Raw genomic sequence first — 23,965 nt, forward strand, 5'->3', positions numbered from 1 at the left:
TTATATATAATTTAAATATATAATATTTATAATTGAATTATAATTCTAATAATATAATGTATATATATATATATATATATATATATATATTTAGAGGCATATGAGGTCAGTGACCTAAGTTTTAATTTTGTGCTTTCAGAATCTTAATTATTTCAGATTAATTTAACATAAAAATCTGCTTAATTCCAGCTTAATTTGCATCTTAAAGTTCAGATACAGGGGTGAATTAAGGTACATTTGTGCAACTTTTGCTATTAAGATGACTGGGAAAAAATGTCCCAATTAAACTGAATTAACCCTACATACAATATCATATATATTGACGATTTTATATTGTGTGTGGGTGTATGGACATTAAACAGTTTAAACAGTGTGGGTTTTAATACATTTTTCTTAAGTCAGTACCAGTGAAAGTATCTGCCTGCATATAAAAAAAAAAAGAGTCAAATGCGCCAACATTTCATGCATTATACACTCGCTTTTACAAGCAAGCCATAATTTCCTCATTTAGTTACATTTATTTCATCATTACACAAATGTTTGGCACCAGACTCTCTTTTAGAACAGTCTCAGCCTCTTCATTTACCTCTCTCACAAACTTTTACTTTCACAACCAGCTGAACACTTGTATATTCTCACAGTAATCATTTTCATTTGAGGATAACTTTGCCTACTCAGCAAAGCTTGCTTTAACTCTGTATGACTCCAGTAGGATTACCATTGACTTAATGTAGATTAATGTTAGAGAGAGCGGGCAGTGTCGACACATACCTCGCTATATGTTATGTTCTATAGGCTGAGCAGTCATGCAGGCAATCTATATGCTAACCAAGTGGACTCTAGAGAACTCTTCTGTTTGAGAAGCGTTAGCCCAGACATGGCACTGATAGGTGTTTGGCTAAAGCAGGCTAGTTTGAAGTGTTTGAAGTGACAACTGTATAAGCACATAAGTACATCAGTATTTGGTGAGAAAGTCCCACAGATGAAGATAAAGCACTGAACAGACATATATCACCATTCAAAAGTTTAAGGTTAATACGATTTTGTTAACATTTTTGTCAACAAGTCTCTTATGCTCAACAAGGCTGCATGTATTTAATCAAAAATACCGTAAAAAAAAAAATATATATTGTGCTCTATCTATCTATCTATCTATCTATCTAGCATTCTTGTAAAATTTGGCGGCCTGACAAAGACACTGATTGTACCTGCTGTGTTGATTGTATCTTAAAATGGTTTGCATCATTCGCAAGAGTCTCAGCTTTCCAAAGATATGTGACATATTTAGCTTTTTTTGAGTTATTTAATGTCACAAAGTTAACCCTCAAAAACATGCAGTGTGCGGGTGGTACAGTCAAACACTAACAGGATATATATATATATATATATATATATTTGTGTGTGTGTGTGTGTATGTATCATAAATGTCTGTACAGTCACGTTTGATCAATTTAATGCAGAAATGCTGAATGAAAGTATTTTCTTCTAAAAATGGCCCCTAATATTTTGATTAATAGTGTTTATGAATAGATATGCAAAAAGTAGATATGCATTCGATATATTGTTTATATCATTGGAAATAAGCTTATAAAAATGGCTGTAAAATAAACAAATTTCTTAGCTACTAATCAAAGGAACTGGAAGAAGTATGGAAGTAGGATTGAAGAAGTTAGCCCATGTCATGAATATCTTAATTTAATTAATTCCTGACTCTGATTATTGGTGTACATGTAGCCAGTCATAGATAATGGTATGTAAATGACCACACATCACAGCTAAATAGATGCAGATGAGAAACGAGATCCCGTATATCCATTGCCAGATTCATGCTGCTTGCATCGTCATGAACTGTGCTAAAAAAAATCCCAGACACGTCCCACATGCTTATAGCTTCTGTCAGCATCTGGACGGGCTTTATTTCCAAGGGGTTTCATAGCGGTTTCAGATGTCAGACAGTAACTGAAATAAAGATGCTTTACAACAGCAGAAGACGTTAAACCTTGAAGTAAATGGGCAACAGTAGAATCACATGGAGAAATGAAGAACTCCATCTTTTTGAACTTTTTGAACTCTTTCATCATGAGAGGCAAGATAGAGTGAGAGAGGAAGAGCTAACGGAGATGCTTCGTCTTGTCCTGATTCATTTTTTCATAGGCTATTGATCATTATTTTTACACTTTTCTGGATAGGAATTTGCATAATTATTCAAATGTTTGCTGGTGCTGTAGGTTAGAAGAGGAAAAATAAAGATTGGCTTTGAGGGAGGGGCTGTTTTTGCAGATCGGAGCGGAGTAGAGGAGGGAGGGTCTGAAGGTTGTGTACAGTTATTCATGTGTCAGCGTGCAATCGTTGGAATTGATTTATGTATTTGTGTATTTGTGTATAAGGAGCTGGGGCATGATGGGATTGGATTGCTGTAGCTAATTCATTTCAACTGCGCCAAACTGCTAGAGAGAGAGAGTGCAAGAGGAAGCTTTATCACTTAGCTTAACTTTTGGGTTAGCATATTTGTATGTATTATAGAGAGAAAGAGACAGGAGGCCCTGCTGAAATGACTAGCCTCCATGCTAGTCCGTGATGGTTTGGCCTGGTGGACTGGTATAAACTAGCAGTTAACCAGCAAAACTTAGCTGATGAAGCTTGTCGACCAAAGGAATCTTGCTGTTTAAGTTAGATAAGGTACCTGATAGGAACACCATCATTCAAAATCCAACACTGGCTGGTTACTGAATGCTTTTTTAGCAAGGGCGACGCTAATCATGCTAAAACCAGATTAAGTTGTGTTTTTAATAGAAATTTCATAATATAAATATAGCCTGTCATTTAAATTTCATATTGACTTACTGATTTATCATATATCAGTAAAGATATTTAGAATGTTTAGAAAGATTTCTATTTTAAATAGTTGTTGTTCTTTTGACCTTTCTGTTTTGAAATTGTTAGAAATTTGAGTGCTGTGTTGACCATTTGACCATTGGGTAACACTGTAGCTGACAGACACTTCATGCCACACAGTTCAAAAACTTGCCAGACCAGCTAATGAGCTGCTCAGACCATCTAGAAACTAGCCACCATGTTCCAAACACTAGTTTTAGCTGCAGAATTACGAGCAGAATTACCATGCATAACCTTATAAAGAAACGTTTATTGATATTAGTCACTGTTCTCACTGAAGCTGAATAATATAACACCATGTGACCCATTTTAGAATGTGAAGGCCTGTTTCAAAGTGGTACTATAAACAAAATAAAAGAGCTAGTTTTTCAACAAAACATCATTCTAATGGCAGCTTCGAGGTAACCGAGATGATGCTGCGTGCAGTTAATTTCAATAAAACGTCGAGTGTAGTACATAAAATCCTGTCGATGTGTTTTCCCAAGCCTCACTTCAGCCTCGAAATTCTGCAATTGCTTTTGAGATGAGAATAGAGAATGGTGAATATTGAAGATATTAAGCAGTTAGATAACTGCTGTTCTGAACAATTGACCATATATTCCGGTTATGCAGTGGATGGCCTTTGCTGGAAGCCATGGTGGGTAGGTGTATTATTGCCTTTCTGCAGTTTTACTTGATGTAATGTTCCTGTGAAAGCAGATTTTGAAAAATAAACAAGACAATCCTGAGCAGGACGCAAGATTGGAGGAGAACTGTACTGCAGCTGAGCGAGCGCTGGACTGGGGAGGTTTTGACCGTACGTGTTGGAGTGTTTATCTATTACTTCTGCGCGAGGAAGATGAGGCGGTTTCTCTCCCTGCCTCTTTCTGCCTCTCTTTGATTAGATGGAGCCCTGAGCTCTTCCTCGCTCCGCTCTCCCAAACGCTGCATATTCCACAAAGCCATTTTACATTTTTAATGAAATAAAAAACATGTAAAGAGAGCCCTGTTTCTTTCACTGTCTGCCGCTCACAACTTGCTTTGCTCACTAATCCGCTGCTGTGGAGCTTTCGAATCCTCCCTGTATGTTTTTCCCCCTGTCTTTCCTTTTGTCTCGCTTTCTTGCTTTCTCATGTGGAAAATATTTTTTTCTGTTTGTGGCAAGCTCCTGTTCCTCACAGCCAAAAACTGTTCTTTTTGGAAATGTTTATTTAAAAAACAATCATTTAAACATGCGAGCTTGTAGTTATGGACAGTTGTGCTGGTTTGAATGTGTGCTGTAAATGTTGTGATGTGTCTGAAGTTGGTACACTAGGACATGTTTTCAAAGAAGTTTTATGTTATTTTTCCCCGAAATGCTGTTTTTGTTCTTAAAGGAATAGTCACCTAAAAATGAAATGAAAGAGCTGATGAAAGATGCAATATATACATATAGTGTGTGAGTGAGTGTGTGTGTGTGTGTTTGCCATCACAGGAATAAATTATATTTTGAAATTGTATTAACATTTCTCAATATATTACTGTGTTTTTGATCAAATAACTGTAGCCTTGTTGAGCATAAGAGACTTCTTTCAAAAATCTTATCGAATCCAAACTTTTTAGTGCATGTAAATAAAAGGTCAAAATGTAAGCAACTGTTTAAATATTATTCAATAATTTTCACATTTGGGTGTATAATTCTTTGAAAAAAAAATATCACTACTTGCTAGATTAACTCTTGCTTGCATGTTGGTTAGGACTCAATGACAAGGCAAATGATTTAATTTAAAGAAAAAAACATTTACATGCTGTTGTGGTCACACTATAATTAGCCCGATTTGATTGTAGCTGGTCTTTGTTCTTTGAAACAATAGCACATTCATATTGTAAATTTACAATGTAACTGTTGCTATTTGCTTTTTTAACACTCAGCTACAGCAAATGAGGAAGACAGTCCTCAAAAAGTATTGTGGCAGTACTATGGTATCAGATGGTAATGCCATGGTACTTTGATATTACCACTTTCATGTGCCATTACATGATGCTCTCAGGTACCAGATGTTGGCACTACAAATTTCAAAATATATTTTCATGTATTTTCCTTGTGGGTGCAACTTAGTTATGTCAAAAAAAGCAATGTGAAATTATACTTGTTTTTTTCTCCTTGCTTTTGAGATTGTCTAGGGCAGCTTCTTGCTGACCTTCATGTAACATGACCTCTCCAACTTACCATCAGCTTGTTCTCTTCCTGTACCAAGACACTCTATTTTTTTTTTTTTTGTTTTCTCTTCTGTTTTACCCCTGTACACTTCTGTTCAGGGCATGCAACTGCAATTATAATGCAAGACTAGAAATTTCAAGAAAGTTTTCTTTATTTAGATCTTTTTAATATGTTATATAATTTTTACTTATTTTTTTTTTTAAATTTAGCTTAGATCTTAGACTGTCAATCTATGCATTAGTAGTGGGGATTTTTCAGTGACTCTTTTGGCAGGTTATATCATTACACCAGTAGGTGGCGACAAGTCACTGTCTTTATAAATGAGTCATTAAATCATTCACTCAACTGTTTCATTCAAAGGCACTGATTCATTCAAAAACACATTTTGAGTATGACAGCCTTGAGTATGAGCAAGTCATTGAATAATTCACTCAAATAATTCAAATCAAATCAAATTTGAGGAATACAACTAATGCTTCATATATAACACATTACATTCTTTCTGCAGTAGATTTTTTTTTTGTTTTTTTGTTAATGCAGTTATGCTGTATCTGTTTTAAAAAAAGTCATTCAAAATTAATGAATCATTCTAGTGGACTGATGAAAACACCCAGATATTGCGTAGGATTCAGTCATCTTATATTTGATCATTTCAGCCATCTTTTGCCATTTTTGTGTGTTCTCCTCAGGAGGTTCATTAATAGTGCATAAATGTGCTGAATCTGAAACTACATGTAGAGTAGGATCTCAATGATAAAGTGAGCACATGAATGCTTAATGGACCTATTCTGTTCCACACCTGAATGCTGTGTATGTTATGTTCCATGCAACATGTATACAACTTTGACCCTAATCAAATATTAATTTGTTAAACCTTTATTGTGCTGGTGATACCACTGATAAATGCATATAAACATATATATATATTACATATTAAACAGCTCACCTTACCCTGAGGTCACAAATACAGGATGAGCAACTTTTGTACACACATACGCACTTTGTTTAGTTGGATGGTTTGCATGATGCATTCGATTCTGTGATCTGCACGGACATATGTGTCAACACTCAGTGCTGTACTTATCCAGATGTGTTTGTGTGAATGCGGTTGTGAAGTGGCATGGAAATTAGAAATCCTGTCTCTTCTTCTCCCGTGTATGATTGGAGATTATGGTCGTGTGTAAAGAGCTCTCTCTGCCCTGTCCACACAACACTTGGTTGATGTGGAAATGACACGGCTGAGCTCTGTGGTTAGCGCGAACATGCTTATTTAAGAGCTGCATGGAGAATAACAGGGGAATGTTTTTAGGCAGAAAGGCATCACTTTTACCAGCCAGCATGATAATATCTTACTGAAATAGCCCAACAGGAAGGATGGGGGTGGTTGACACCAGTTGTTTAGCCTACATGTATGTGTGATGGATTAGGGATATGTTCAATTATTATTATTTATTTTTTTTGGTCTATGACAAAAATGTCCTTCAAATGTAATCAACCCCTTACAGAAAAACCATGTGAACTTCACATGTGCAATCACGTTGTAATCACATGCGAAATATGTGAAACACATGTGGTTTTGGGTTTTGGAGATATTCTATTAAGTTGTATTTATAAAATTTGCTTAATTTAACTATTGACTAAAATTAAGTTTAATTTTAATCAACACAATTGACATTCAAACATGTTCTATTACCATTCAAAAGTTTAGGGTCGGTATGTAAGATTTCTTAAATGTTTTTGAAAGAAGCTTCTTATGCTCACCAAGGCTGTATTTATTTGATCAAAAAAGAGTAATATTGTGCACTATCATTACAATTTAAAATAACTTTTTTCTACTTTTAACGTTTTAAATTGTAATTTATTTCTGTGTTGGCAAAGCTTCTGAATTTTCAGCAGCCATTACTCCAGGAATATGCTGATTTGGGGCTCAAAAACATATTATTATCTGTGTTAAAACAGTTGTGCTGCTTAATATTTTTTTTGTAGAAACTGTGATACACTTTGTGCAAGTCAATGTTCTAATATATTTTGTATTGTGCATATATCCAATTAATCTCACGTTTAAGATGCATTTGGGTGTATTATTTAACCCTCAGCTCATGCACCTCAAGCAGGTCAATCCCAGACATGATTGACTATTAATGAATTATATGAAACAATTACATTTTACATTGTACATTGTTAACTTGCTGTGTTTTTTCCATCATTTTCATCTTGTCTTTTTTTATTAAGAAGACAATAACTCATTAGTTTTTGGCTGTTTTTACCTGTAATTTCATTGAGATTAACACAGGATAAGGCATATGGTATTTCCAATGCACCTGAGCCATTTCAACCTCCAATGTTTCTCCACAGCTAGGGAATAATCAGGACAAGGTGTCACAGTCACCTAGTATCATCCAGTGTATGTGTGTCTGGGTGTGTTTGTGTGTCTGAGCTGGGGAAATGGAAATAGAAGCACACATACGCACATGCAGGCATCATTGCTTGCCTATATCATGACAATGCGAGTGCCAAGGGGCAGGAAAAGCATAAACTAGCCTAGGCTGCTAACAGCCTCTTCAAAAGCCCAGCGACACAATATAATACAGTAACTAGCTGCCTCTATGCACCCACAATGGGGGGCTAAGCCTTGTTTTTCACCTTTTCTCACTCACACACACACATTTTATGGGGCTGAGCTCTCTCTCAGTGACAGGCTGTCTCCGCACACCTTGCTGAACTTTCCCACAGGAGAGAAAAACATGGTTTTTTACATGACTACAGAAAAGAGCCATTCCGCCCACTGGTTTAATGGAGGAAATACGTGCCTTCATGTAATAACTACTGCTGTACATATAAACCAATATGCCAAGGACTGCTGTCAGCGTAGAATTCCATTATATGAAGTCAAGTTGTTTTTAAATGCTGTTTTATAGTTGAGAACAACTCTCATGTGTGTACCTGTCTATAAAGGACAATTTTTTTCCCTCCGTCTCAGTGAGCAAAACCCAACTCAGCGTGATTTCGGAGAGCAGGCAAGAAATTATTTTGGAATTACAAATGCAAGAACCAATCACCTCAAAGCACTAACAGTCCCATCTTGCACTTTATTTTTTTCTCTCTCTGTCTCTCTCAGTAACTTAAAAGGTACCACAAAGTACAGTGGCATACTCTAGAACGTGAAAATATGCTGTTGTTTAAATGAAAACGTTTAAAAAAATTTTTTTCAGACTGATCTAGCTCTCGGTATTACTTTTGTTAGTGTAACCCAGTAGTTTGGTTGATTTAGTCATAATAACCAGAATAGCCAATGAAATACAGGTGAATTAATCTGTAAATGTATAGACCAACTGTATGAGTGTGAGTGTGAGTTTTATTTTTATGGATAACTTATTTTAGACATTATACCATCTATATTTTCTTTGTGCATTGTTGTTGAGAATTTATTCCAGTAGGTGGTGTCAAGTGAATATCGTTATTAGTGTGGCATTAAAACGTTCATTCAACCCATTCGTTCAGTACCGCCAATTCATTCAGAAGCCAAACAACTGACTGTCTGTATGAGTGATTCATTGAATCATTCACTCAACTGATTTGCTCAAAACATTTATTGATTCAGGAACGAAACACCACTATTGCTCAGAAATGCGTGACAGTTATTTCTGCTGTGATTTCAATTGAGTTTATTTAAACAAAAATAAACAACAACAACAAAAAAAACTTAAAGTAAAAGAGAATGTTGCATCTTAAAGCTGTTCGCTACCAACATTTACTTTGCCATTAATAGCATTTATTTTATAATTTATTGTTTGATTGTTTGTTTATAATTATATTTTCATCTGTTACATCATGTTTTTATATTAATAAATAAGCAAGATTGCACAGGCAAAAGTGTCCTTAAATAATTTATTATTGATTTATTCAGGAACAAAACAAACGATTTTCTTCATGAGTGATTCATTGAATCTTTCACTCAACTGATTTGCTCAAAGCAGATTTATTCAGAAACAAAACACCACAGGTACAAAACACTAATTGTTAACACGTGTAACAATTAATTTAGCTGTGATTTCGTTTTTGAACTATTATCCCCAAAAAAAAACAAGATAACTGCCAATATCATATCTAAAATGTTACTCAATAACTGTCATCTTGTTTTCTAGGCTGTGTTTCTAGCCTTAAACTTTGCCGTTGATAGCATTGATCTGATAAATTATCACCATTATATATTACATTTTTATTCATAATTTTCATGTTTTGATCCATTATATGACATCCATATATTCTATATTCATAAATAAGAAATGTCACACAAGCAAAATTGCTGTCGTTCTGCCTGAGTGTGACATTGCTTGCAACATTATTTGCAAAACCTATAACCACTGTTGTTTCACAAATAATGAATAAACACCAAAGTAAAGCAAATCACTGTTTGCATTAGTTATACTGTTGGGTTGGGCTGATGCAGCGAGAACTGTTTTAAGGATAAAAAGTTAATGCGCACACACACACACTCGTTTGTGTGTGTGTGTTCGTGTCAGTGGGGTGCTACACTCAAGCTGTCTCTATGATGCAGTGGGTTATCAGTGTCGTTAATGGAGTTCTTAGGGATGTTAATGACTCCCAGAGAGAGAGAGGGAGAGGAGGAAAGAGCGTGAGAGGAGAAAGGAAAGTGTGCTAGCAAATCAGGCAACTGATTCCTAACTTCTCCCAGGTCAATGTTTTCCATCTGAATTAATTGAGATTTGAGAATCTCATTTCCTACCTGTGCAGAACACGCACACACACACACTGATATGCACTCTAAAGAAAACAACTCAACACGAACATAAGCAATGACAACAAATCAATGCGGCAATAATGTTTGATATGAGGGGATGAAATGATGGTATGTTTTGCTGCTTTCCTCTAGGACCAACCCCTCACCTCTCCATCCCCCCGTCTCTCCCTTCTATTTACTCACATTGATTTGCTGTATTTCTATAATTTGTCTCTCGACAAGTAGACAATATGACGAGTGTATTTTCAATGTTTGCTCGCCTCATATTAAAGCATTACAGTCACATTTGCTTGGGTTTTATGTTCGAGGCCATCCGATCGTTACATGCTGGTGTTGGTTTCATTAGGCAAATATCCTTGAGCAGGTATATGTAGGGCAATGAACGCTTGGATATGATGAAGAGCTATAGCTCATCACTCTGTGTGGTTCTTCCAGAGTTTGGATCGTTGATAAGGAATAATGTGATTGTCATGGCCCGTGCTATCTTTAACAAGGTAGATTTATTGTGCAGGAGGGGAGAAGAGGATTGTGGGTAGTTCCCTTAAGATCTCAAAGTCAATAATGGGAAGGATTTTAGAGTGACTTCAGATCTGTCTTCAGTTTGTTCATGTGTCAACATCTGAATTAGATCTAGTCATTCCAGTCATTTTCAAGCACTTTGTGATGTGTTTGTAAATGTTTTTGAACCTCTTCAAGATGCAAATTAACCCCTGGAAGCAATGGGCTGGTGTTACACACAGTTCATGTAAGATTTTAATATTTTTGGAACAGATTTATGTAACTAGGTAGACTGGATTTGATTCTGAAAATATTATGTTGAAACCTTCAAGGATTTGTTTTTCAGTTGTGTTTGTTGTGCATTTGTTGAATTTATTCTTTTTAATTTCATATAAATGTTCTAATGTGTGCAAAATTCCTTCCTAAATTTAGCAAATTTTAAAATTTAATACATTTCTGCATTAAATAATTTGTAGGCAGGCGTTATGCACATGATAAGTGAATGAGACCCAACGAGTGTATATTTGGTGGTTTTTAAATGCATTGTAAGTGTGAGATAACAGTTTCTCAGATATTATGCATTATATTCAGTTCAGAGTGTTCTGGAACTATTAACAAACTTGAATGCACCATTTTTTGTACTACTTTGGAGTTTGCAACAATAATGTGCACATGAATAAGAAATCATAGATGAACTTCTATGGTCTTAAATTGTTTACATTGAGCAGATCAAGTGAGATTAAGATGAAGTATCTTTCACTTCTCCTCTCACTTCTCTCTTCTCCCAGCTCTTGGCATGCCTGGGAATCCCCTCTCAGCTTCTCCTCTGTGCCTGAAGCCCCCTCTCAATAATAAAGTAAACCCACTATATTTTACTTCAACATCTTGACATATTTGAAACAGGAAACAAAGCAAAATGTAGGTTTTTAGCAATATTCAACAAGACAAAATGGTTATATCCATTGGGAATTTATTGGAACGTGAAAAGTGTGAGTTGCATATCAAAATAGATCCAGGTAGTTGAGAAATTTGTGACTCTGAACTTGAACGTGCACTATAAGACCATGAAAATACTTTTAAAAAAGTAAATAGGGCCGATTTTAATTTAAAAAGTAATGCTTAAAATGAACAATATATACACATTTAAAATTGTTTTACATAAATGTAGAATTTCCTTTAAGATATGTTTTAAACAACCCAATGATGTGACTCGGTTGCATGTTATAACACTCTCTAACATTATCTTAAGAAACAAGAAACTCAGCCACACACGCAGGCTTACACACTTGGTACCCAAGACATGATAACGGTGTCAATCAATGGCTAATTTTTGAGCACAAATGGGTAAGTTTAAACTTTAGACGTCATAAAACAGCGAGATACTAAACGTGACAAAATCAACAGCAACAGTGAAACTGGCAAACAGTGAAAACATGCGGCCTTATTAATTATTCATACCCGGGTGCATGCTGGGAGCACCAGCAGCGTGAAGCTATGTAGATTTTACTTAATTTTTCGAAATTTATTCTTTTCTGCTAATGTTAGATATTATACATAATATAAATAAAATATAACATTTATAAAAGTAATTGTAGTCATATATATATATATATATATATAGTATAATAGGTTTAATCTTAGATAATATTTACCTTAAAAGTTATGGTTTTCTTTTCTACATGCTTTAATTGAATATAAATGTAGAATTGTTTAATAAAACTTTTCTGCTGTATTTACTTCCCCGGTGTAGGTTGACATACTGTTATTTATATCTTACGTGTTTGTATGCTCTTACTACGCATAAGTGACGACAACATGTCACCCACTTAGCATGTACTGATGTAGTTTCCTTTTACTACCAGACGTGCTACACCAGATGAAGTGTTTGCTAAATTGCATAATGGCTATTAAGCTGGATCAAAGGGCTTGTTTTGCATGCCGTCGACAGCATGCTAATTATAAATATACTCATTAATTACTGCCGTACAAAGCTAAATTAACAATTTGCATGACATTTTCATTAGACACTACCCTATTGATCAGGTGTCGGACACGACCACAGAGTAAACTATTTATCTTTCATGTATCCGCAGAATACACGCTTATTAAAACGTTCATTAGTTCCTCTTCTTGTAAAGCCAAAGAAAATAGAAAACCGAGTCACCAACCGCAAAGAATGAACCTCATCCCAGTTCACAAGATCTTCATTGATTCTTGCGGGCCTGTGTCATTTGTCACCGTGAATAGCCACGTGTAAATTTCCTGACAGTTTGACTATGGTATCATCAGAGTGTTGTGTGAATGGAGAGTCTACTCTTCAACATTAACTCTAATTACTCTTTACTCCATATACTGTAGAAAGAGACATTACGACTGCTAGACAAAGGAGAGCTTGGCTAAGGTTCATTTACTCCAGTAGGGCCATCGCTACAACAGCTAAAGATAAAAGATCTTTACAGTCGAGGTTAATTGTCATCCCCAAGGCTTTCCAAGAAGGCTTGATAAGTTTGTTTAGATACATAGTAGTCCAAATAAGTCATTAGTGACAGAAAGGCGTGTAATTCACAAACCGAGGCTAGATACTTCAATCGTGAGTGAACTTCAATAACTAGCGCCATTTCAATCCTGTCCCCACTCTTTTTCCTGTCTTCTGACTCGCTATTTATGATCAGTCATCCTCAGATCCTGACAGGCACTTGTGTCTGTGTGAAGGGTCGGATATCTAGTCGCTGACGAGTCAGACGCATTAGACAGCCACACAGCAATCAGCCAGATCAGGCTTTCTTTGGATGCCTTAAAAGCAGAGCCTAATTTTCAGATTTGTCTCAGGCTGAAAAATGCCTTCGCACATTTGTAGGCCACTGAAGTATGGGCGCAAGGGAGGCGCAAGCGTCTGGAGAGGTGTGCTACGGATGAATGATATGTAAAAAAACCTGCAAATTAGTGTTTTTTCCTCCATTACAGTTTACCATAGTGATAACAGCCTCCCTCGACAAATGGCCATAGAGGTGGAACTCTAACTTCGGCATGCCAGGTGATCAAAAATACATCAGAGTCCCCTACTGTATCCTTTGGAGTTAAAGGAATAGTTCAGCCTAAAAATAAAATTCTGACTTTGTTTCTTCCATGGAAAAAAAAACAAAAAAAAACGAGTTGAATTTTTTAAGAATATCTTGGCCACTTTTTTTTATAAAGTGAACTTTTTGAAAGCGATTGAGGGATTGAGACAGTTAACCCCCAAAAAAGAAAGAAAGAAAGAAAGAAAGAAAGAACACACACTATTTATATATACACTGAACAAAATTATAAACGCAACACTTTTGTTTTTGCCCCCATTTTTCATGAGCTGAACTCAAAGATAGATCTAAGACTTTTTCTATGTACACACACAGCCTATTGCAAAAACAAAAGTGTTGCGTTCATAATTTTGTTCAGTGTATATCTTGACATCTGCCCTTCTTGGCTCTTCAGTGAGAGTTCATGAACAAAGTATTGATGTCTGATTTGTAAATAAATGGTTCTTTTGAGTCAAATCTTTCCACTAAATCAGTTGATTTAGTTCAGAAAACTGGTTTGAATGATTCATTCATGAATTGGACTGATAAAACAGCTCTTCTTGGCTCTTTGAAGATCAACTGATTCATGTGTGAAGTATTGATGTTTGATTTTTGAATCAGTGCTTCTTTGAGTTAAATCTTTTCATTGAATCAGTTGATTTTGTTCACAAAATCAATGGTTTGAATGATTCATTCATGACTTGGACTGAATGACTGACTGAAACTAGTCGGAATGATTCATTCTTGTATTGGACTCTTTGATGAAAGTTCATGAGATAATTTGTGATGTCTGATTTATGAACGAATCATTCTTTAAATCGTTCTAATTCAATGAATCAGGTGATCCAGTCCACCCAACTTTTCCGAATTACTTGTTTATGAGTTCAACTCACAGTTTATGAACAGTGAAAATTTAAGTGAGTGAATAACAACTTAAATTTTGGTCTGTTCCTCTCAAAAATATTTTTCTGGCTTATAAGATTTGGGATATATAGTGCCCAATTTGTATAGACTATACTGTTATGATGTTTTATGGTCTTTTTTGAAGCCTTACAGCCCCAGCCCTCATTCACATTCATCTTATGACAAAAAGAGGCTAAGATGTTCTTCAAAAATCAACTTTTGTTGTTACACAAGTTATAAAGTTTAAGAACAAATCGAAGGGAATAAATAATGACAGAATTACATTTTTTGATTAACTGTGCCTTTAAAACAGGGATCAGCTGATGGTTAAAGTGTGTTCTTGTTGTAGTACTAGGATATCAATAGATTTAAGGCAGAGTTGAGACCAGGAATGAGGTGTTAATTTGTGCACAGTGTAATTCATTATATTTAAAGGGCTCTAAAATGTTCATAGGTGATCCTCAAAGAATGTTTATCTTGTCGGAAGCAGAATTCATTAGGTTTCTACTGTGAGTACAGCACCTTCTCGGTCCTCCTGGATTCGGGTTTGCTCTTCTGCACCACTGCTGTTGTGAATCTGTTAATGTATATCTCTTAAAAAAAGCAGACTTATAATTTATTCATGGGCTGTGAAAAACGGGACGTACAAAATGTTCAGCAAGACACCATCAAAACGAATCGCAAAGCATTTGGACAAAGTGAGCGCGTCCCTTTTTTCTACAGTTAATTGCTGGCTGCCTTTGCAAACTATTCGTTATGTCTGTTCCTCCCATTTCTCTCTCTGTTCTGCTCTGATCCTCTTCTCCCTCAGTTGGAGCTGCGGTCGGTGGGATGTGCGTACGTGCTGGACTCCCGTTGCCATGGCTTCTCAGCGGCTCTGCTGTGGTTTATGGTGGGGTACGAGTAAAAAGGTGCTTTGGTGCAGCTGTAAATCTCTCCTGCAATCAATCCCAGTGCAATACTAGTAGGAGAGCTCAACTTTTCACGAAACCCACTCCTCATTCACACCTAGTGATTAAGGGTTGGCGTGATTAGAATTTACTCAGCAGGGCTCCAGCTGCCCCTCCCTCTCTCCTCGTGTCTCTCCGGATGGCCTCATATACTCAGTATAAACACTGGGGATTGGCTCTTAGAGATTTGCAAGTTAACAGCAGATTTTCCCAGGCTACATGTCCTCAGATCTCATCTGTCTTAAAATCACTATCCATATCCACAGGTGAGTGGGATCAAGTGGAGTGCCAGAGCCAAGCCTCACTGATCTTGGAATCAAGTGTCACTCTAGAGATGTGTTGACCTCATTTCTGAAGAATCTGAAAAAGACTTGATTATGTATGGATGTCATCACACGACTTTTAAAAATAAGTATCATTGCATAAAAATAGGAATGTCCATGATAAGTCTGGAATTAGACATTTCTGTGCCTAGGACAGTGTGTGGCATTTTCTCAGCCAAGTGTGCAGTTATTTATCTATGGTGTAAATAAATTAATACCTAAATTAAATTTTTTAAATTTTCATAAATATTAGAATAAATTACACTACTGTTCCAAAAAGTAAATAGATTAATACATTAATTAATAAATACATAAACAAACAAATAAATAAATAAATAAATAAATAAATAAAATTAAAAAGTTTGGCGTCAGTGATATTTTTAAAGAAAATAATTTACCAGAAATTAATACTTATTACTAATAAGAAAGTTGATTACAAGTGACAGTAAAGACATTTTATAATGTTACAAACAATTCTATTTCAAATAAATGTACACAACAGCACAACTATTTTTAACACTAATAATTAGAAGAAACGCTTCTTGAGCACCAAATTAGAATGATTTCTAAAATATCATGTGTCACTGATGACTGTAGTAATGGCTGCTAAAAATAAATGGAACCTTGGTGAGTAGAGAAACTTGTGAAAAATACAGCCGAATCCTGTGAAAAGCCACTGATGTCAAATACATGTGAGGATAAGCAAGGTTTCAAGTTATCCTCCAAAACAAGGTCACCAGAACAATGTTTTGTTGATGCATGCATGAATGCTGATAGAAGGACGTTTCCTTGAGAAGCTGTCACTTGGGTCAAATGTATACGATTTTGTTTGGATGAAGTAATATAATACAACACATAAAAGTGCAGTTCTCTCTAGTTCCATGCAGTATACTACTGTATGTCTGGAAGTTCTTCTTCTTCTTCTTCGTTCTGTCAGTCTCCCATCCAGTGCTGTGGTTTCCCGTGGGGATCTCGTGGTTATATTAAGGATGAGCAGGAATAATATCAGACTATTCTCACACTCGACCTAGAGCAGAACATAATGGAGTGAATCTATCACTCATCACCACCTTTCTTTTCTCAGACATACCGCCGGAAAGTCCTGCACTGCCTGTACGATGCTGCTGATCATTCACTTGTGGCAATTCAAAAAGAACAGGTTCCTTGTGGCTGTAAAAGCGCTCAGGCTTGGATGAGGAAGTGGGGAGTTAGAGACCTGCACAGAGAGCAAAGCAGCCCTGTCAGAGCAAGTTAACAGCAGTCAGAAAAGCGAGGGAGGTTCGGGCATTGTGAACGGGCTGGCTTCCATCACTTCCTGTAGCTTTAGAGGAAATGAGACAACAAAAATGAAGCATGAGCATCTTGCCGGCACAAAAATGATCATTTTGCAGGTACTAATTTACTACTGAAGTGTTCTGAGAGCAAAGATTAATTGTGTGTTGTCACCTGCGAAACTATTGGCTAAATTATACTATTGCTAAACATGCTAAATAGTTTCTAAATGATGATAACCAATAAACTTTTGGTATGATATGCTTAAACTAGGGCTGCATGTTTTGGGGAAATTATCAAATTGCAATTTGATAGGGAATAAATATTATTATTATTTGTATTTATTTATTTTTTAAGGTTAGCTGTGTATGTTTTGAGGGTTAAACAATCTGGTATATATCAATTATATTATATTATATTATATTATATTATTTTTTATATGACTATAAAATAATTATACTTGATGATGATGATGATTATTATTACTAAATAAAACAGTTATTACTATTGCAATATGTAAAATAAAACAAACTTGAGTATTTAACAAAATACAGCAACAACAACAACAATTAAATAAAAATAATAAAAATAATAACACTTCTACATCTAAAAACATCTAAAACATCTACACTTTCAAATGTAAAACCATCAAACATTTATTTTGGTGGAAAAAAAAAACAAGCTTCTCGTTTGTAAAAATAAATAAATAAATAACACTCTGCCATACTTCACTCTGAAATGTGCAGTGCATATATTTATTTAATTACATCGTAGCCTTTGTGATTTGATAAGTGCACTTAGCCATATTGCGATTTTGGTTTTATTTTGATTAATTTTGCAGCCCTATTACAAACCATGTACCCTCCATTAATTTAAAGGGATAGTTCACTCGTCCTCACATTGTTATTGGGTTTTAAATAACTGTTTTCATTCATACAGTGAAAGTTAATTGAGTCAAAATCTACGTTGGAACCCACTGACTTTCACTGTATGGATGAAAACAATATATATTATTTTGTGTTTGGCAGAAGAAATAAATGCATACAGGTTTGGAATGTCATAAGTGTGAGTTTGTTTTGGGGTGAACAATCCTTTTAAGTGACAAACCTAGTTTGATTAAATCACAGCTTACAATACCTTGTTTAGCATCGTTCAGATTACCTGAGATGGATAACGGGACCACTGTGACAAGTGAGGTAATGAAACAGAGATGAGAGGATCTAAGAAAGATCTACACCTTTCTTGCTTCATATTTTTAGCCTCCTGAAGGCATCTTTTTTGTAGAAAGCAGTCATGACTGGCTCACCGCTGGGATTCTCACTGCTGATTCTATGCTAATGCAGCTTGTTAGAAATGATTGCTTTGCTATCACTTGCAGCGCTTTGTGCAAAAGCCTCGTGAGCAACGTACTATTATGCCACATTAGTTCTAATGAACTGGTCCATATGCTTCCAAACTCCTCTGGAGGAAGGAAACAACAGCACACATAACACGGAAACACGCAGGGTTTTGTACACAGGCTTTCCCTCCCAGTTGCACGCAAACACAAAGATCCCGCTGGTTCTTCAAAGAGACTTCCAAAGGCCTTAAAACAAACCCGCCTGTTTAGAAGCCCAACGACGTTCCATGCTGGATTACACCCTTTCAAAACCTTGTCTAATACATTTCATCTTACGCCAAGAAACTTACAAGAGCACATTGTTTTCAGAAGGATGTGCATAATTTGACCTAAAAGTCAAGACTCTCTATGGTCTCGTCAATAGCCCTCCATGACAAACTGAAAAGCATATTCCCCAGCCTGTAGTTGGAACTGCCCTGCATACGCTGTGAACCAATCTGTGAATGCCTGAGCTGCTTCAGGCGTATTCCTGAGCCACCCTGTCTGAATGCTGACTAGCTTTAGTGTCCGCCACGTAATGTTTCAAGCTGTATCTCTAGCGCTCGTAATTAGTTATTAATGAGGAGCTGCTTCGCTCCTGCGGGGACTCGAGTGTTGAAAAGGAAAAGTTTGTGTTGAGTTTATGAGTTTGAGTTAAGTGCGCGCACATGCCTGTGTTATACGACGGACTCTCTGTCCTAGCATTTCCATGGAAACACCAGCTTCCTTTAATCGCACCTGACATATTGCTGCTGTATTGTTATTTACAATGCTTTTGTGGCTGTGTTGCTACCATGTTTTGCTCTGGTAGAGCTGCTTGTTCATAGATTTGTATTGGGAATGAGCTGTGCCGGATTAGCTCATGTAAATATCAGCCATGGAGCGGCATTTGGGACGCCATTGTAGTAACAGATGGGCTAACTCTCTTTCGTCATCACCCCATTGTCGCTCTATCTTTCACTCTTTCTTTTGCGATACGTCTGTCTCGGCCCTCTGGCTAACAGGTTTTGCCATTTTCCTCAACCCTGTCCTAATCTGTCCTAAAATGAGGGGAGCAGGTGCTGTGGAAGCCTCCTTCCATCATTCATCATTTATTGGACTGTTACAGACAGCATTTGGTGATAAATGCTTTGCACTGGCACTCCGAGCCAAAGTCTTTACATGCGTTGTTCGTTAGCGTTTATGGCCCTCTGCTACGCTCTCATCCCATTTCTAAACAGGGAGGATCGTTTTACAATCAGATGTAAAACAGAATGGATGGGAATCTTCACACTGCAGCACACAAAATATCAAATTTTTGTCTGATTTGTGGAATCTGTTCAAAAGAGAATAGATTAGAAGCAAAAATCTTCTTTTTTTTTAAAGGTTGTTTTCACACTTGCGTGACTCAACCCTGGTTTGTTTGTCCCCCTACTCTTATTCCGGACCCATAAACCAGTTTTGTCCCCAGTAGAAGCTCTTTATCACTGTTGCTCAGCTGTTGTACACTAACAGTTTCGTGTTAGTACCAAACAGTTGGACAACAACACAAAATATAAACTGCTGTTCAAAAGTTTGGGGTCGGTACAATTTTTATTTATTTATTTATTATTATTATTATTATTATTATTATTAATTGAAGTCTTTTATGCTCACCAAAGCTGCATTTATTTGATCCAAAAAAAAACAAAAAAACATTTAAATTTAATTTAATTATAATTTCAAATAATGGTTTTCTATTCTAATGCTTTAAAATGCAATTTATTCTTGTGATGGAAAAGCTAAATTTTCATCAGCCATTACTCCAGTATTGAGTCTCACAAGATCCTTCAGAAATCATTCTAATATGATGGCTTGGCACTCAAGAAATGTTTATAGCTATCATTGTGCTGCTTAATATTTTTGTGGAAACTGTGTTTTTTTTTTTTTCCTTTTTTTTTTCTCAGGATTTTTTGATTAATAGAAAGTTCAAAAGAACAACATTTATTTTTTTTGTAACATTATAAATGTCTTTGCTGTTACTTTAAAATAAAAACTATGTAATTTATAAATGGTATGTGACTAAACATTTAAAAAGTAAATGTCACGCCTTATAGAGCTCTCCATTTGCACATAATATATATATATCATCAGCAACAAACACAGCTACTTTTGAATGACTATCAATGTAAAAAAAAAAAATTGTCCCCAGAATAATGTAGCTGCAGCATCTACCAGCAAGGGCTAAATGCTAATCAGTAAAAAATTGCCTTTGCATCAACTAGAAACTGTATTACAATTCACAAACCCCCAATTTTCACACAGTTTCTAGAGGGTTTCCTTGGGGTACACTTTAGTTTAGACTGACCAAACAATCTGACATCACTTATGACTGGGGAATGACGTACAATAAAAAAAGTTGTATTAAAGCATAAACAGTGTTATGTTTGCTTTAGATTTCCTTGTGAGATTAACATACAAGGAATTTAAACTCACAAACAGCTGTGTTGTTTTCCTCCACTGTTATAGAGTCTTATAAAAACCAGCATGGTCCTGGGGGTTATTCATCTCGGTGCTCATGGTTAATTAGCGTAAGTACACAGAGTCGTGCCTCTCCCAGTGGAGCCTCGCGGATCGTATTTAAGAAGATCTGAAGCTTAACAGCACATCTTCTGTATACTCTCAAACACACATACATTTGCATACTGTATATCCAGGCTCAGGTGCATGTTTGGATCCACTGACCTGCTGCTGGCCAGATGTTCCATGCTGTTGTGTATGGATGCAATCCAACTTTCAGATTAGTTTGCCCTGAGACTAATTTTTGAGAGGGGGGAAAAAAACCCAGCATGTACAGTAATGCTAAACTAGTATTTATGCAGGACAATTGGTCAAATCCTTGCATATGCAATGTTACTGTCTCCAGTCTAAGATCTAAACATCTCAAATTATGTACTGTATGACCTATAGGAAACAAAAATCATGAATGAATGAACAAGATAAGTTAAAGTGAGTCATTTCTACCCTGTAGCATTACTAATTATATTATATTATATTATATTATATCAGATTTATTCGATTATATTACATTAGATTAGATGATTCGATCATAAGATATATTTTAATTTAATACTTATTTAATTAACTGTAATATACTTTTAATTTCAGCAATATAATTAAATCATTTTAAAATAAAGTATCTAATATATAGGTTGTTAGTCCTTTAGCTGGTGATTTTCTTCAAGTACACTTTCTGCAGGTTACATCGTATCGCCAGCAGGTGGCATCCTTTATGAGTGAGTCACTGAATCATTCATTCAACCGATTCATTCAAAAACAGTGATTCAGGAACAAAACCAGTGACTTTTGTGTATGAGTGAGTAAATTAATCATTCATGCAAGTGATTAATTAAAAACTGCAGATTCATTCAAGAGCAAAACACGGTCGTTTGTTGTTCAGTGATGCTGAGCGGTTCAGTTTATGTTTATTTTTGTTGGCGGAGCAAAAATGAACAAGGGAAATGAAAGTCACTTAATTTTTGTTTACTAAATTCTTGTTAAGAAACAATATTACACTCTGTTTTTCTGTATATTTACAGGTTGTTACATGACAGTACTGTATACTAGACTCCTTGCTATTTTAGTGGAGGTGTCTTGATACTTTAATGAAACATAACTGAGAACTACATTACATTTCCTCAGCTATAAAAAAACAAACAAGCCCTGCACAATTCCTATGAGTGATTCCACCTGCTTGCGTGCTGGATGTCATCTCCATATTTCCTGAATTTCAGTATCCCGTGGGAAACACATATTACTGAGTCTTGTGTTTTTGTGGATGTTCATTGGCTGCGGATTGAATTTGTGATTTGTGAAGTTATTTGTGATATCTGGCTAGTATCATATACAGATCTCCAGTTCCATCTCTGAGTGTGATTAGTATGCCTGCCATGGCTTCCCCTCTGGGCGGCCCAGCCCACCTGCAGACACACAAGCACACACAACGTCTTTTGCTATCACTCTCTTTTAATGGATCCTTGCAGCCATGCAGGTCGCCAGGGTAACAGCTGGCACCTCACCACCTTTCTGTGTGTGAGTGAGTGTGGATATGTGGGCATGTACCTTGTGCCAGGTGAGCCATTAACACCAGTCTCACACAACTGCTACCTGCCACGCTGCACACTCGACCACAACTTATATGTGTGTGTTGTGACTTTTCTGGCATGTGCTTACATTTGTCGGGTCATAGTCAAGTTCAGTAGTGCACTTGTATCAGTGTGAGTAAAGGCTGGAATCTGAACAGATTTTAAAACACCAAGCATCATACACTGGTTGACTTTTTGAATGGTTACAGAGAAAAACTGGGCATGATACACGAAATGGCTAATTGTGTGTGCACACCAAAAGCGAATGTAATTATTTGCGCAAGTAGATTACATAAAAAGTTAATGCAAAGGCGCAAATTTGCGACGGGCGAAGCAAATGACACGAATTGGGCGACACAATTGTCGTCCCAATATTTACCCCAATTGTGTCTTCCGCGCAAGTTGAAAAATTTCAACTTGAGTGGGAAATTGACAAGTTGTCGCTTAAGCCAATCAGCGAAGAGCTTATTGACACGTCCGGTTTGACACCTCCGGTTGTATCAGAAAATGAAGGTGATTCTCAATAAGCAAACATTTTTACATAATTGCTATGTTCATGATATTTTCTAATTTTATATTGTCAGTATAATTAGCTCAATAATAATGTTAATATTTCATGTATCTCGCACAGAAAAAGGCACATTGTTTATATTTACATTTAAAATCCGGACATTTTGGGCGATTTAGAAATCCCGGCCGGACGCATTTTCTTTAGGTCCAAAAAGAGGACATGTCTGGGAAAAAGAGGACGTATGCTCACCCTAAATTGTAGCCTAAGCACATTTTAAAATGCAGTCTCTCTGCTGGGAAAATAGACCAAACAATGTATGATTCATCTTGTTCACATGAACGTACACACATTTTTGTCCAATGAAATACTGGCTAGAATGAGAATATCCCCATTTGCTTGTACCATGTGCAACAGGCTAGCATTAGCAAGTAGCAAAACCTGGTTGTGGGTAAACAAAAAGTATTAAAAATAGCTTTGATATGTTACTCCTCAACTTCTTGTTTCAGCAGAAAAGAAAATTGCATTTAGACCATTTCATGTGGTTTGTGGCATTACATGTGGTTTCGTGGCATTTCATGGCTAGTGTAGCTTGCTTAATTTAGCTTAGCTTAGCTTAACTTTCTTTATGTATTTGTTAGTTTGTTTATAATTTATAAAACTGTGATTGTAATTTAAAATGCATTACAAAGGTCAGGGTTCCTGTGTTTGTTTTTAGGGATGTGCAATTTGGCCAAAAGTGTTGTGCTATTTTGTGAAACGTATATTTTTTGGAAATTTTGTATAATTTTTGTATATATGACTTAAAAATCTAAAAAATGAATAATAATAATAATAATTTAATAAAAACAAACAAAACAAAATAAAAGACTGATGATTTAATGCTGTACTGTAAATAATAACAATAACAATAATAATAATAATACTGATGATAATGATGATGATGATGATGATGATAATAATAATAATTATTATTATTATTATTATTATTATATAATTAATTAATTAAGCAACCCGGCCTTCCCTTCCTCTTAGGTAAGCATTGTCTACATGTGTATGAGAGTGTCTGTGTGTTCGTAAATGAAAGAGGTTGCTCAATATGATTTGGCCTATAACATGTCCTTGCGTTTTTTACAAT

At 35.9% G+C, this 23,965-nt stretch overlaps 1 long non-coding RNA gene across 1 annotated transcript in view; it reads right to left on the reverse strand.

Annotated features, from left to right (window-relative positions):
• Positions 1-15,796, reverse strand: part of LOC107740840 (uncharacterized) — a 20,253-nt gene extending 4,457 nt beyond the window's left edge. Inside the window, exons 1-2 of the long non-coding RNA XR_001640124.1 lie at positions 15,785-15,796; positions 7,718-7,722 (exon numbers count right to left, since the gene is read on the reverse strand). This is a non-coding gene — a long non-coding RNA (uncharacterized LOC107740840). The remainder of the gene's footprint in view (positions 1-7,717; positions 7,723-15,784) is intronic.
• Positions 15,797-23,965: the final 8,169 nt, after the last annotated feature.

The sequence above is a fragment of the Sinocyclocheilus rhinocerous genome, unplaced genomic scaffold (assembly GCF_001515625.1).
Source record: "Sinocyclocheilus rhinocerous isolate Xijiao unplaced genomic scaffold, SAMN03320098_v1.1 scaffold8981, whole genome shotgun sequence".
NCBI lineage: Eukaryota > Metazoa > Chordata > Actinopteri > Cypriniformes > Cyprinidae > Sinocyclocheilus > Sinocyclocheilus rhinocerous.